We start from the raw sequence: 12,229 nt of genomic DNA on the forward strand, positions 1-12,229 counted from the left end.
AGTACACTTAATAGGAAAGCTGAGGGACACCTGGGTGGCTCAGTCAGTTGAGTGTCCAGCTTTGGCTCAGGTTGTGATCTCATGGTTCATGAGTTCAAGCCCCATCATCAGGCTCTGTGCTGACAGCTCAGAGCCTGGAGCTTCCTTTGGATTCTGTGTGTCCCTTTCTCTCTGTTCCTCCCCTGCTCGCACTCTTGTGTCTGTCTGTCTGTCTGTCTGTCTCTCTCTCTCTCAAAAATGAAGATTTAAAAAAAATTTTTTTTTAATAGGAAAGCTGAGAAGGCCTGGACAAGTTATGGTTTGCATAAATGACGTGCGCCATGATGTTAAGACATTTGAGCTTCATTTTTCCCAGATCCATCAGGCAATAGAAGCTTTTATACTAAAAAGGTTTTTATTAACTTATCGTTATGACAAATGGTCAGCCATCCTTCTTTCTCCTTAGAAATGTGAAGTGGTCTAACCATTACACAGTAAGGAATTGCAGAGACTTGTGCCCATTTTTATTCAGTCTGTTTTTGTCCAATGAAGGCATTGTCTCCTCTTGAATTTACTTTAAAAACTATAAAGCTTCTCAAAAAAAGAAGCTGGCCTGTGATTAGCTTACATTTCTCAGGACCATAGCAGTGAAGGGTAAAAATCCAAAGAAAGGAGAATACATACTAAAAAAGAGTGGGATGAAGTTAAGACAAGAAGTAAGGAAAAGACACTAGAAGCTATGAACACAGTGATTAGAAACACTAACAAGCATTGCAGGCTGTGAGATACCATATGCTAAGCAAGATAAAACATGGAACAATTAGAAGCCAAGGATGGGGGAAAGGTGACACCCAGCACATCAAATGACATGTAATCTTCTGCATGATTTCTTGAACCAATAAGTCCAACCAAGGTAATGAGATGAAAAGCAATCCTTGAGAATTGCTTGGAGGTGCTGTTTCACCCCCTCATCTCACATCATTAAACTTTCTGTTCCCTCATGAACTACTTAGATAAATAACAGTGGACAGCTCAACATTTATCCAAATAAACCAGAAAGCCACCATGATAAAGGAAATTGAATTTATAGACACGGCAGGCTCTTGCCTAATAGATGAGAGTCATGTGTCTAATGTTGAACATCAATCTATATTTCAAATACGTTGTATGAAGAGGGGGCAGTAAAAACACCCCCTACAAAATCATTTCTCACTAAGGTTAGTTTATCTTGTGTTGTGTCTAATTGATACCCATGTAATTCCGCTACAGTCTTTGCTACTACAAATGATGTAAGAGATGGAAAGAGTGTGGCTGTTGGCTCCCAGGGGAGCGCTGAAAGTTAGGCTTAGAAAAATCACCTTTGTCTTCAGATGTGTTGTCTTTAGAATGACCCTTGAAGCCAGAAAGCAAGCATATTTGCTTTTTAATTAGGTGAGGGCATTCTCAAAAATCTTCTCTTCAGTCTTGATCAGGAATGGACATGATGGAGAATTATTTTATACTAGATCCTTTCCCTGACTTATTTTGCCTATTTTCATGGTGTAAAGGAAGGTCCAGCAGGAATATCTGAGCTGACACTACACTTTTAGCTCCTAATCAAATTCAATGTATTTATGAACTTGTAACATTTAGGAAGGTTTCCAAATTCCTACATGGGCATATCTTGGTCTAGGATAGGACACAGGTATGTTCAGGCTGGTAGCAACTCATTACTCAGCCAAATCTGGATTGGTGGGGGGTGGGGGTCGGGGGGCTGGGAAAGAGAAGGGAAAGGTCAGTCCCTCTCCATTTGGCATGTGTATGAGTGTGGCCCCCCACACCACTCCTCCCACAGATCCTGCCCCAAAAGTTCTGGTCAGAAAAAGTTTTCAATATGTGCACATCTTAATGAAATGTTTTGACAGCTACATTTAATCTGACTTGAAGGAAACCAGCTTGGGATCCTGCTTCCAGTGGTTTCATCTTTCACAGCGTTTGTTTGCATTCACAGAGATGTGGATGTCACTGCTCCTTCCCCTCCTGTCCCCTATTCTCTACGTTCTACCTTTAAGTATCCTCGGAGCAAGTCCAGATTTATTAAAATTAATATACATACATTACAGTTCACTTAATTTTAGACTTTTAAAAAATGTGCTGGTATGCCGACTGCAACTTTATCCCACCTCTTGTCTACCCTACCCCCACCTCTGCAGCTTGACTCTTTAGATGGGGTGGTCAGGGCAAAAGGGCTACCCAAGGGCTCATGGTCTTGGCCCTGTCTGGGAGAAAATATCTCTATTTCTTTTGTAGGGAGGTGGATGCTGATTGCATGGTATTTTATTCTTCTCTTCAAAACTGACAGGAATTAAGCCTTTGGAAAGGTTAGCTGACCCAGCAGTGCTATCTGTATTGTAGTGAAATACCAATGGCTTGTTTTAATGTCAGAAGCAAATTGGAGAGTGGACCCGACTGAAATATCTGTGACTAAATTTGTCCTGAAGGAAGAAAAAGAATTGTCTCTCACGTTCGCATGACTAAGGGGTTTATTAAACAAGCGCTTGTGTACCCCACCCAGGGAGAATGCTGTCAAAACATGAAGAAAAAAAAATAGAGATCACATGAAAGCCGAGTCTGAACTCTTCTCATAATTGCATGTCTGAGTACTTTTGCTAATTTGCCCACGCCCTTTGTAATTCGTTCTTCATCACAACACTACTGCTGCCTCACCCCTGACCAAAAACTTTACTGTGCCTGTGTCTCCAACAGTAGCATGAAACAAAACAACAAAACAAACCCCAAAACCTGGCTCCTTGAGAAGATACCCAGAGTGGATTGAATTGGCTCTTGGTTTGTCACCACACCCTTCAAAACCCAACAGCCAGGTTGCATATACAACAGGGTTTCCTTCAAGGGGCTGGTCTGAAATCTCTGTCAGTGGAAATGTAGAGAAGGACTCCAGACCTGAAAAGGAACAAAGTGTGAATTGCAAAAAAGAAAAAAAAATTGAAAGGATTCTTGACATTGTGCACATGCTATCAAATTTTGGCTGATTTTCATTCATATGATAGGCCAAGTAGAGTGTAGGGGCTAATGTCAAGAAGATTTGTGTATGCCAAGGGGAAAACACATATTACGAGAAGAAGCAAGTGTGCACAAGGGACAGAAAATCCAGGAAGGCATCCCTTTGCGTCACCGTGGTATATATGGTGTGTGTATTTTTTTTCCTGGGGATATAAAGGGAGAAGGCGGCCAGATGAATAGCTAGAGAAAATTACAGTTTCCACTGGCTACTATAGAACAGGAAGGAACTGCATGGTCACCATTGGCCTAGTGAATAAACGGAAGTTCAGGCTTCGTGGTCAGCTCAGAAAATCCTCTGACTTAGATTAAGCCAGTTCTTATTTTTCTGTTGGATGATGAGGCTACAGTTTGAGCTGATCTCTTCACAGCCCTGTTCCCCAGCATCCTAAGAGACTCTACCCATTTATCTTCGAAAGCCAAAGAAAAGAGCCTGATGTGAGAAGAGGGAGTAAAGCTGGTGGCCCAGGAAAGGTTACTCTGATGCTGAATGGAGAGAGACTTAAAATCTCTACCCCTGAACATGTGATCACGGTAGCATCCTGAGGTTCTAGCACACAAGGGGTGACTGGGGACTGTGGTATCTTGACGGAAGTTTTGCCACACATGCAGAAAGGTTCTCTGCGTAAAAAAGAATTTTGATTTGGGGCTTTAATGCCTTTGAAAGCGCATCAAGAGGAACACTGACATGCTTTCACTGGAGCCTTGGAATCCTAAAATAAATAATAGAAAAATTGTGATTTAAAATATAATTCCAAATACTAACTGGGCCCCACTGCCTAGATGAGTAATAGGCTTCAATAAATGTGTGACAGGCACAAGGCTCTTCAGTATGAAGAGTAGTGAGGCCTCAGAAATAGAAATAGGTTTTTCATTACATGAGGGATTATGTTCAGCCTGACTGTGGAGCCTGTTCGCGGGGCCACAGCTGCATCTTCTGCCTGCAGACATATTAACAGGTAATGGTAAAGCAGGCCCGCACAGCCTGAAACAGCGATTTGTTTTAGGCAAGGGAGAAAGGTCGCTATCTCCTGCTTAAGTCAGGATTAGCATTGTTTACTACACACTTTCCCTTAAACTTCTATTCCTCTGTGCTAATGAGCTGCAATTTGAGTCAGGTTCCACCTGGGTGCCTGCTAAAATCTGCAGGGAAGCCAGGGATGGAGAAGTAGGCATGGTTTTTGGGGTGGTGGTGGTTGCTGTCTTGTTTTGACCCACGTAAGCTCATCAACACATGCAAGCATGCTTCTCTTTGAAGATCATACAAAGTTTTATTGTAATTTCAAGCAAACTCAGCGATTCATTTGAGGCTCTCCTAATACAGGAACTCAAAGTCAGCACATGCACACTCTGGGCCTCCCTTCTTTTCAGGACTGAGATTTGGGTCAGTGTCAAGAAACTGAATTGAGTCCACCCTGTCTCTTAGTGGCCAAGGAAACTATGGGGTCCTGGAAGATGAGTTTCAAGAGGAACTTGAGAAAGGTCTGGGCACTTGGCCATAGAAAGGCACTCATGATAAAGAGAGTTGATTTCAATTTGAGATAGGTTTTCTTTTACACATGTTATCAACACAAAATTCCTGGCCTTTGTGCCCTCTTCGTTCAAATAATGACTCGTTGAAACTTCATACTTCCGACATCATTGTTCACCTGGATCAGGAAACCTGATTTGTATCTATAATGTCTCCTCACTTTAGTGGCCAGCTGGGCATTGGAATAGTCCCCTGAAGAAAGTTCTGGATTTAGTTTGGCTAGGTTGCCATCTCAACCCTTACCAACTGCGTACTTTGGGGAAAGTAAATTTAATGCACTGAGCCTCGTTTTTCTTAACTGTAAGAAATGGTTAATAAATAACAGTTATAATGATGATGATACCTTTTTCATAGACTTTCTATGTGACATTTAAAGTAGATATTGGTATCAATATTCATGCTATCTGTGCATTCATTCAAAAGAAAAAGTATACAGATGCTAAGTTGCAATTTAGGATTTAGGCTATCAAAGTTCAGAGACTGGAGGAGTTGAGGATGACCCAGTGAACACATTTGCATGCTGACCTAGCCCTGGGAGGATGGAGATGAATTGAAGTAGGAATGAGTTGAGAAGCACTGCAGGCAGCAAGGAAGGGGAGAGGCCAGAATTAATAAGGCATGGGGCAGGGGAGATGAGGAGCTCAGCCAGTGAGGAGAAGGGTGCCCAGTGAAGAGCGGTAGAAAATAGGAGGTGAGATAGAGCAGAACCAGGTGATAGATGGCATAGAAGGCTAGCAGAATATTTAACTTGGTTAGTTTGGCTATAAGGAGGTACTTAAAATTCATAAGCAGGAATGTAATATAAAATTATGACAAGCTGGGGTGTCTGGGTGGCTCAGTGGTTAAGCGTCTAACTTCGGCTCACGTCATGATCTCTCAGTTCATGAGTTTGAGCCCCGTGTCGGGCTCTGTGCTGACAGCTCAGATCCTGGAGCCTGCTTCAGATTCTGTGTCTCCTTCTCTCTGCCTCTCGGCTACTCACGTTCTTTCTCTCTCAAAAATAAAACAAACATTAAAACATTTTTTTTAATTATGACATGCTATCATGATAGTTACCTAGTAGATGTTCCGTAAATATTTACTTACTAATTGATTGAGGATTCAGGATAGATTGGGAAATGGGACAGAAGACAGGGAGACTTATACATAGGTTCTGGCCATAATCAGTGGGTATGTGAATGGGTAGATTAGAGAGGAACATGGAAATAGGGAAACAGTAAATCTGTGAGAGCCTCCTTCCAAAGAAGAAAAGGCAGATTTGTGATAGAATTTGTATAGTGCTGACTGGAGATGAAGAAGACTGAAATATCTGATATACCCTTCAGGTTTCTAACCTGGATCCGTACAAGAACATTGTCAAGAATGGTGTAACTTAAGAATTTAAAACTAACACCATCGTTAAATCACTGCACACTTTTCTAAAAGCATGGTTGGCCAAACAGGCACATGAAAAGATGCTCAACGTCGCTCCTCATCAGGGAAATACAAATCAAAACCACACTCAGATACCACCTCACGCCAGTCAGAGTGGCCAAAATGAAGAAATCAGGAGACTATAGATGCTGGAGAGGATGTGGAGAGACGGGAACCCTCTTGCACTGTTGGTGGGAATGCAAATTGGTGCAGCCGCTCTGGAAAGCAGTGTGGAGGTTCCTCAGAAAATTAAAAATAGACCTACCCTATGACCCAGCAATAGCACTGCTAGGAATTTATCCAAGGGATACAGGAGTACTGATGCATAGGGGCACTTGTACCCCAATGTTTATAGCAGCACTCTCAACAATCACAAAATTATGGAAAGAGCCTAAATGTCCATCAACTGATGAATGGATAAAGAAATTGTGGTTTATATACACAATGGAATACTACGTGGCAATGAGAAAGAATGAAATATGGCCTTTTGTAGCAACGTGGATGGAACTGGAGAGTGTGATGCTAAGTGAAATAAGCCATACAGAGAAAGACAGATACCATATGGTTTCACTCTTATGTGGATCCTGAGAAACGTAACAGAAACCCATGGGGGAGGGGAAGGGAAAAAAAAAAAAAGGTTAGAGTGGGAGAGAGCCAAAGCATAAGAGACTGTTAAAAACTGAGAACAAACTGAGGGTTGATGGGGGGTGGGAGGGAGGGCAGGGTGGGTGATGGGTATTGAGGAGGGCACCTTTTGGGATGAGCACTGGGTGTTGTAAGGAAACCAATTTGACAGTAAATTTCATATATTAAAAAAATAAATAAATAAATAAATTAAAAAAAAAATAAATAAAAGCATGGTTGGCCAAAACATTCTTTTATTGGCATGTAATTCTACCAGAATTGGCAAGGAGCTATTCTTTTTTTAATGCGCTCAGTAAATCTCTGTGCGGTTTCTTTATTAGGAGAGGGCCCTTTGATCCAGTAAAACCCATCAAGACCCCTTCTGAGACATTCACTTTGGATTTTGTATGAAAGTCTGTGGAGAAAAAGGAGAGCAGAATTGGGCTAAAACTAAACTCTAAAAGGCTAACCAACTGCCTCCATAACATTGCTCATACGTAGCGTAAATTTCATGAACCAAAAAGAGGCATCGGGAAATATGTGGAAATTCAGCATACCCATTTATAAGTAGAAAAGCACGTTCCAGGACTTGAAGGCGCTCACCTAACAAATGCAGAATGTGGTCCTGGGAGTCTGTACCATTGCCCTTTTTGATTTGGGGCAGTGAAGCTTACAAATAAAAATCTTCAAAGAAGAAAGTTGCCTTTTGATCAGCTGGTTAGAGGCAGGTTTGAAATTATGATAAATATGCTACATATTCACTGTATTAATAGGTTTAAACTCTAATGCATCTGCCTGTGTCTCTGAAAATGAGGCTGACTCACTGTATCCAGGCTGGAGGGTCAGATGGATGAGTTTGGCTATGGGTTTATGGATCCAGGCAGAGAGGGCCAGACATCAGGGAATGTGCTTGCACCCTCCTCCCCTCTGCCCTCCCTCTGCGCCATGCTGAAGTCTCCATTTATTTTCAATACTTTAACATCTGACCGAAGTGCATGAAATACCCTCTCAGACGCTAGGTGCCTAGAGTAAAGCATAAAACGGCATGATTACCTGGGGAATTTTAGAGTCAGCTTCCAAACTAACCAAGAGAGTTTAGGCCCCAAAGGTGTTACGTGAATTACTGAGTGGATGAGGTTCAATTTAGTAGATAATTATGTCTCCGTACTTTCTTTTTGTCTTTATCCTACTTCTCACCTCTTCTGGTCTCCTTTCTGCTACAGGGTAGCAGGAGATAAGCCTCAGCCACAAAGCTGGACATCCCATTCCTATCCAGTTTTTGACCCTAAGCAATGGTGCAGGTCTTTAGGGACTCCTAAATCAGTAACCATTTTCCAAGCCCAGTTGGGTTAAGACAGATGTCAGATCTCTGCCTTCTCCACTTCAGCCCACGACAGGAATATCATGATGGTCTCATAAACCCACCACTGAAGCCTTTGGAGTCCTCCTGCAGCTTCCCCCCAAGGAGGGAGATCAGGGATCAGATATCACATTTGCATGATGATTAAATGTGGGGTGCATGCCCAACAAGCCCATAGTTCAATCATAAATAGGGAGAATTACTTTAAATGGCACTCAAATTTAGTCGACTTATCAGCTGGTTAGAATATTCACAGGACAATATGGCATTATTGTCTAAGAGCATTATTATAGATGACAACTTTCTGAAAGCCTCTTTAAAATAGAAAGGAACCTGCTTTTAGCACTCAAAAATTGGTTGAGAGTTGTAAGACATCCAGGAGAAGTTTAAAGTGGAGTTGGGAACAGAGTGAACAGGCTCTTAACCATGGGTAAAATTGTAAGAGAACATCTTACACTATTCTTGCAAACCAACTTGTCATTTCTCAAGTGTATAATGAAATAATGTGTATGAATATTTTCATGCAGAACAGCCTTTCTTCCAAGTTTTGCCCTCTTCAGTGCTTCGTGGTACATACAACAGAGTCTTTTAGAACAGTGTTTTACAATCTCAAGACCAAGGGCTCCCAAAAAGATCCTGAGAGAAATGTAAATGAATAGCAACTATCTCTAGGACTGCATTTTTATAAGTAAATGATGAAGGATAAGGATGTTCATGGGGAAGAACCCTTGAAAAATCATTAGGAATAGTAGAGAATGAAAGTAAAATGCACATAATCCTACGCCAATTAGCAGATCTTTTATAGTCTGGGTGTGTGAGATGAGCTGAGGGCAAATAGTACTGCCTGTGTATGGGAGGAATGGCTTTCTGTATTCAAGTCAGGGTCGTGGCTAGAAAACAGGAATGACGCTCCTTCTTGGGTTCCACTTCCTTATCATAACTGCTCCCCCTATGATTTTTTTTTTTAGCTTTAATAGCACTTTGTGTGAAAAGGATGGATTGGAACCCACTAGGTCTTTTTACAGAATGTCAAATATTTTACCCATTAAGAGACTCAATTTGAAAAGGTCCTTGGCACAGATTAATGAAATAGTCCAAATATTATTCCTCCTTGTTCTGCAGTCTCAGAGTAATAACTGGTCACCTGGACCTTTGCTCATTAATGAGGTGGTCAGGGCTCAAAGATGTGCAAAATTCTTTTCTTTCTTCTTTTACTACTTTTTACACTGTGCGGGGTTATAGTGCATTGGGGACCACTTGTTTATCAACCCCAGTAACATTCACCCAGGGAGACTCTTTTTCACTCTGTTGCCCTTTGCTCGAACTCAGTGCACCCCCACCACATCCCTAGGAACATTTGACAGTGTCTAGAAGACATTTTTGGCTGTCATAGTTGGGGAACACTACTGGCATCTAGTAAGCAGGGGGCCAGAGACACTGCTAAACATCCTATAATGCATAGCACTGCCCCCCACAATGAAGAATCATCCAACCCAGAATGTCATTAGTGCCAAGACTGAGAAATCTTGTTATCCTTGATTTATAATTGTGTCTTTAGGTATATATTTTTTCTTCTTTTACCACCAAAATGAAAATGAAGTCTCTGACCTCTGTATTGCCAAGTGTGGGTCAGCTTTGACTCTGTGTTGCTTATTCCTCTTGAGCCTGTTTCTTCATGCCCAAAGTCCTCAATCCCCTTCATGAAGGCAAGCTGTGGTGCTAAGTTCTGAAAAGTTATTTAACTAAACTGGTCAAATTTGTGCTGTGAAAAGAGGGTTCACTTGAAGATCTGTAATGACAAGTACCCCTGAATGTAAATCTTTCCCAAAGGACAATGAAGTCAGCCATTTATTAAGGACATACCATGTATAGGAACTTCACATTTCATGTCTGATCCAATCTTCCCAATGACTTAACTTTTCTATTGATAATTAAGGAAGGAGATTCAGAGAGGTTGAGTAACATGCCCACAGTTACACACTGGTCAGTAGTTGGGATTTGGAATTTAAACATGGGTCCATTCAACTCCCAAGTCCACATCCTCACCCATATGTTTGCTGACATCAACCTAAAATTAGGTGCCTGGTGACTTTAACTTCATGTGTTTCCATACCCCTAGAAGTCCTTGCAACTACTCTTAATGATAGCGCTCCCAAGAAAAGAGAAAAGAGAGTCCCTCTGGCCATGCAAACTCTGGTCAGCTGCACCTTACCTTTGTCCTGACAGCAGAGAGATGACACATTCCCTACCAGTTGTCCATGTCAGGGCATGCAGGAAGACCAAAATAGGCAGAAAGAAGTGGAAGATAAATGAAATGTACTTCAAAACTGAAACTCACAAGGAGGGCTCAAAGTCCTTCTCTGGATGGCCAGTCAAGACAGCACTTCAATGAGGGAGGCATTCAGCTACAAGTTATCATAAACTAACAACCATAAGAATGCTAACAGTGGTTTACAAAACTGCAAGGCTCTATGTTCCTTACATAGCTAGCTGGATATCCAAGGTTTACAGTAACTGGCACTGATGATGCTGCTCGGTGATGACATCCATGGCATGAATTCTTCCTTTTTCTCTGCTTTGCCCCTCTTGGTGCTTTAGGGTTTTTTACCCCTTGGTTTTGCTGCCTCATTGTAGCAATATAGCTGTTGCAGCTCCAGGCATCATATCTACCTTCGTGGGGGAAAGAAAGAGGGGAGAAAGATTCAAGATCTCTGTCCCTTTTATCTGGAAAAGTCTGAATTATCCCCCTGCCCCACCGTATGTGCACACACACACACCCACCCCAACCAAACTTTACTTATATCTTGTCAAAATAGTGTCACGTGGCTGTCCCTTGCTCCAAAGGAGGCTGGGAAAGCTTTTCTAGACTCCTTGGAAACAAGAGAGAAGGGAAAAAAAAAAAAAGGTTGAAATTGTCTGATAAATCCAAAAACTAACAGTGTCTTTTTATAGTGATTTTTACACTCAAGTTTCTACTTTTCTGAAAATAGATACAACAGCTCTTCTAGATATCTCTTTTATAGACATGTCCACTGTGGTACTCTGAAAGAGGGTGTGTTGGTTTGCTAGAACTAGCATAACAAAGTACCACTAAATGAATTGTTTGTGACAAAAGTTTATTATCTTGCCCTTCTGGAGCCTAGAAGTCAAAGACTAAAGAGTCAGGTGAGCCATGCATGTCTGAGCCTGGTTCATCCCAGGTCTCACTCCCAGCTTCCAGTAGTTCCTTGGCCATGACAGCACAGCTCCAGTCTTTACATGGCATTCTCTCTGTGTGCATGTCTGTCTCTGTGCCTAAATTTTCCTTTTTCATAAGGACACCAGTCATAGATTAAATCAAGCTCCACCCTAATGAGCTCATCTTAACTTGATCATCTACAAAGATCCACTCCCAGATAAGGTCACATTCACAGATACTGGTGATTAGGACTTCAACACCTTTGGTGGGGGAAGCACAACTCAACCTATAACACAGGATTTCTCTGAATCCTTCATAGTCTCTTAGTAGTAATGATGATAGGTGGTATTTTAGAGCAGTTACTGTATGCTAAGCAGTTCATATAGATATTCTCATTTAATGGTACCACTAGCACATAAGATCAGGACTATCATTATCTCTATCTCCTCCCATTTATCTGTTGACTACAAGGACTTCACCACAGCCATTTACATCCCTCGTATGCCATGTATCTTGCTCATAAATGCTAAATAAGGCCAGACAAGTTGATTTAAAAAAGCTTTAAAAAAAAGTTGGTTTGTGTGTTTTTTTGTTCTCAGAAGCTTTCTTTGCTGCCTTAGAAACACAAATAAAACACTTCATTCCATGCGCTGGACGTGATGGGCTCCTCTTATTCAGATGCAGAACCATCTGCGCAAAATACTTCATCAAATTCATCAAAAGTTCACTCAAAAGATGAAATCGCCCTTTGGTGGAACAGTGCCCAAGCTGAAGGCAAATGATATATAGAAACCCAAATGTGACACCTTCGAGGCACAAGCAGGCACTGGGATCCTGCCCCCAACTCCTGCCCAGGCTCATGGGTGACTATGGTTCTGCTCTGGCAACCCAGGGAAGAGGAGGGAGAGGAGGAAATGGGGCTGTTGACAGCCATGCGGTTCAGGAGGCAGCAGTGCTGTCTGTCCTGGTGCATAGTGTCCTGCTGGCCCTTATCAGCCATCAGGAAGCTGGCATTGATCTGTATGGTCTGGTGCCACTTCCCCCTGCTTTACACACATTGCTTTGGCTAAACAGCACTGTAACCGAT

The 12,229-nt window shown here is 41.9% G+C and overlaps 1 protein-coding gene and 1 long non-coding RNA gene across 26 annotated transcripts in view; one reads left to right on the forward strand and one right to left on the reverse strand.

Annotated features, from left to right (window-relative positions):
- The window catches only part of TENM2 (teneurin transmembrane protein 2), a 1,977,383-nt gene that overhangs the window by 1,714,358 nt on the left and 250,796 nt on the right, over positions 1-12,229 (forward strand). The gene's annotated exons all lie outside the window — the stretch shown is intronic.
- Positions 10,264-12,229, reverse strand: part of LOC131507715 (uncharacterized) — a 29,043-nt gene continuing 27,077 nt past the window's right edge. Inside the window, exons 6-7 of one of the 2 annotated variants that reach the window (XR_009259643.1) lie at positions 10,762-10,834; positions 10,264-10,630 (exon numbers count right to left, since the gene is read on the reverse strand). This is a non-coding gene — a long non-coding RNA (uncharacterized LOC131507715). Of the gene's footprint in view, positions 10,635-10,761; positions 10,835-12,229 lie in introns of both variants that reach the window. The other variant, XR_009259647.1, reaches the window with a different exon arrangement.

This window comes from Neofelis nebulosa, chromosome 1 (assembly GCF_028018385.1).
Source record: "Neofelis nebulosa isolate mNeoNeb1 chromosome 1, mNeoNeb1.pri, whole genome shotgun sequence".
Classification (NCBI taxonomy): domain Eukaryota; kingdom Metazoa; phylum Chordata; class Mammalia; order Carnivora; family Felidae; genus Neofelis; species Neofelis nebulosa.